We start from the raw sequence: 4,303 nt of genomic DNA on the forward strand, positions 1-4,303 counted from the left end.
TGAGGCTTGATTTGCCTAGTGGTAAAAGTACGTTAAGTATATAAACTTAAGCTTACGGTCCTTGGAAGCTCGAGTGTCTTTAATTTCTGACCACACAATATAAAATGTTTGGGTCCGCCCTTGTCTCCCACCAATCTATTAGTAGCTCACTGATTTAGATTGTGTTATGATGTATTTATTTAGGTCTCAATATAAGCTTGGAGATGTTAATTTATTTTATTTAAATTCATGGTTGTCACATAAGAATATGACGATATTCCTAATTGGTTGAGTAAAATAGATCTAACTTTTACTTTTCTATTTTACATGATTACCACATATGGGGATTATTAGGGAAAAGATGGACCTAGATTTTATTATTTCTACTGGTGACATCTTTTATCCCAATGGATTAACTGATGAACATGATATAGCTTTTGAGGATTCATTTACCAAAATTAACACTGCACCCAGCTTGCAGAAACAGTGGTATTCTGGTAATTATAAAAAATTGTTAAATTTATAGTTAAACGAAAAAGTCTCGACAAAGTCACCGTACTTAAATTTTATTTCACATTCAATCACTCCATTAGATGACTTTAGTGCGATTGATGGGATATGTCAACGTGGATGCTTAAAATAAAACAGATTTTCATCTAATTTTAAATCCACACATCACGTCAATAACATTAATGACATCTAACAGAGTGAATGAATTTGAAATAAAACTAAAGTTAAATGACTTAATTGAAGCTTCATTCAAAGTTGGGTGACCTCGAATAAAAATTTACCCATTTGCTTGTGTCCCAGTTTTGGGGAACCATGACTACAGAGGTGATGCCTTAGCACAATTGAGTCCAATTCTCAAACAAAGGGATAGTAAATGGTTTTGTCTCAAATCTTATATTCTCAGTATAGTTTTGTAACATTTTTATTTAACAATTTCATTTTTATATTTTTTAAAGTTTATAATTATTCATTTTGTTCTATTTTTCCACTTAATTTTTGCAGATATTGTAGAATTCTTTTTCATCGACACAACACCATTCCAAGATAAATATTTTACAGATCCTGAAGACGAAGTTTATGATTGGCGAGGCATGCTTCCTAGAGAAAATTATCTTACGGTCCTATTGAGAGTAAATTATTTTATCATTGTGTTCATAGTTCTTTATCACATTATTATATATTAAATTAGATACAACTAAAAAACGTAATGTGCATTACTCAATCTTGTTTGGTCAGACAAAATAGTAAACATTATTTTGTGTATTCTTAACAGGATCTGGAATCAGCATTGAGAGAATCTCATGCAAAATGGAAAATTGTGGTTGTTCATTCATACCGTTAGAAGTGGTGGAATTCATGGCGACACCCAAGAGCTTGTAAAAAGACTTCTTCCAATTCATCAGGTAAGTATTTTTTTTTTCAAAATATTAAAATATTTAAAAATAAATAAATTTGACGAGATGCTTGACAATATAGAGTCATATACATTTACCAAAAAGACTACTGCACTTAAATAGACTAGAAGTTCGGGTCAACTTAGCTGGTTGACACAGCGCAAAACAAAGAATCAAAACGAAAACTTTAAGAACATGAAATTTGGAATCCACCAAATTATGAAACTCACGAAATTTTCTTAATGTAAGATGATGAAAAACAATGAATTAACCATTTATTTATAAAGGTTTATATGAAAATCTAGTTTAAACAATCTAAAATTGAAAAGAATTTAAAATAAACTAAATGACAAAAATAATACTAAAACTTTAAAAGCAGTTTTCGAGTCCTAAATGAACTTAGATGGGCAAAATTCATCCTATATCACAGCGAAGCAATGAATTTTACTCATCTCATCATTCTCTTTTTGGAATAGTATTATTTGCCAAATTGAAATTCAAATGCTCTCTACATTATTTCTTCTTTCCACTTCGATCCAATTCTTCTTCAGTTGAATAGATTGTTGAATTAACTGAACCGAACCGAACGGAACCGAACCGATCCGAACCGAACCGAATGGAACCGAACCCGAACGGTTCCATAATTATATTTGGACCCGACGATTCCATTTACTAGATACCCGAAAAGTTTGGTTCGGTTCGGTTCTAAAGAGAACCGAACCGAACCGACCCGCGCCCACCCCTAATAACTAGAATGCCAATTTTGAATTTATAGTGTTATTGGAAATGTGATATAATAATTTTGACAAACTTTTAATTTTTTTTAGAGAGGGAAGTGGTGGGAATAGGGATGGCCAAAAAACAAAAAAGTCCTATTAAACTCGGTACTTGTTTGATCCCACCCAAAATGGGGATTTTGCCCATCGTTATATTTAAATTTTATTATAAACTAGTCTTTTCATATAAAATCTCATAATCTAATTACAAACGTATCTTTTTCATAAATAAAAAATAGTTATAGGAATTTCTAGTTACAATTTAATTTTTTCATTGAACATTGAGATAAACAATAAGAGAGAGAGAGAGAGAGAGAGAGGAAAAACAAAAACAAACATAACCGGTAAAAAATATAAATTTTTAATCATAGTTCTAATGTACGTCAAAAGGAAAATGAAAGAGAAATATTGAAAGAAACAAAAAAATACATATTAATTAATTAATTAATTTTTTATTTTTTATTTTATTTTATTTTATTTTTTTGTGAAAGTTTTCAAAATCTCGGGATGAATGAGAAACTTCATTTTGAGATTTTTTTTTTTTTTTTTTGCATAAAAATTAGTATCCTAGAAGCTTTTATAAAATATTTTAAAAAATCATTGACAATTTGAATACCCAAGAATTATATAAATTTCTAAAAAAACTTTTATTGAATATATCTAACTATTAAAAGTTTCGATTGGATACACATACTTTTAAAGAGTATTAAAAAGTTTATATTTAGTAGCTTTAAACTTTTTAAATTCGAAAAAGTCTTTAAAAGTTCAAATTGAATACACTCATTTAACCAATTGGAAATTACATGATATAAGAATTTTGGAGACTACATTTCAAAAATCATAGATTAAAATTCATATTTCAAAATTCGGACATTTCAATAAATAATTAATAATTGATATACGCGTGTGTGTGTATAAACTTAAGTCACGTGTTTTTTGGGAAGTTTGACTAGATATATGTCAAGCAGGAGAGAGAATATCATACATATCCATAATTAGCCCCCATTACGTGAAAAACCTGAAAACCATCCCACGTTAAACATCCAGTCAAGCCACAAATCCACGGCGTGCTGCTCTATAAACTGAAAAGTATATCATAATAACTAGGGTCTCCATCGCACTGTGACATCTGCGCTTCAAGGCTGCGATTTTATTTCACGACAGACCTTAAAGATGGTTTTAACATGGAGCAATGATCCCAAATGTCGGGCGAATATTGCTGAGAGTTGTAGAAGAAAAGCAGAGAAACGAAAAAGCATGAAAGGGATTAAAGTGTCGATGCCCGAATCTAGTTCTAGAACCTCCCCTAAGTCGCGTATTCATGGTTGAAAGGTAAATCAATTACTAATATGATTTATTTAGTGCAAAATCCCTGTTTAACATTTTGTTGGATGTGCGTGGTATGGGTGGTCACACATATAATAGAAATGAGAGAAATTTTTTTAAAAACAAACGACAATTGGAGAGTGTCTGTCCCACAATTTGAATATGGAGACCCCATATATTTGGGCTTGAAGACTCCCTTTTTGTATTGCACTTTGTGTCTTTTGTGACGAAGTTACTATCGATTTTTTGTGTTAGACTATAACTCGTTTCCTTAGGTAAAGACGCACCTTTTTGGGCAGTTTTGACCAATATATTTTTTTACTGTTTATGTTTCAATTGTGACCAAATTCCTAATTAGATACTCCGCTTCAAGCTTTGTAATGGGACCCATATTTGTTTGCGATACTTTCACATTTTTTATGATGACTTTGTCTATACATGGATGCAATTTGCATACCACTCTAACTAATCTGTGACCTTAGTTGTAGGTTTCCTAAGTAGAGCATTTTACTGCATATATAGATAAATTTGCCTACAATATTTGCATGAGAATTGCTTACTATGTGACATGAATCCACGCTCAAGCATTAAATGCTGAGGTCTGATTTTCTATTGTTTGCATCTACTATCTTCATGGTTTCCCAGGAAAATTACCACCAATGCAACCAAGAAGGTGCTGTCGAACTTTACATCGAAGTTTAACGATGAACAAAAATAGATTCTAGCTAATACATGCTTTTATTATTTTGTGGATTGTAAGGAGATAGTCGTCCAACCTCAACTAATACATTATTTTCTACTCCGGGAGGTCAACCAACC

At 31.2% G+C, this 4,303-nt stretch overlaps 1 pseudogene; it reads left to right on the top strand.

Annotated features, from left to right (window-relative positions):
* Positions 1 to 319: 319 nt before the first annotated feature.
* LOC111398411 lies at positions 320 to 3,487 on the top strand (annotated as a pseudogene).
* The last annotated feature ends 816 nt before the right edge of the window (positions 3,488 to 4,303 follow it).

Source organism: Olea europaea, chromosome 8 (genome assembly GCF_002742605.1).
Source record: "Olea europaea var. sylvestris chromosome 8, O_europaea_v1, whole genome shotgun sequence".
Classification (NCBI taxonomy): domain Eukaryota; kingdom Viridiplantae; phylum Streptophyta; class Magnoliopsida; order Lamiales; family Oleaceae; genus Olea; species Olea europaea.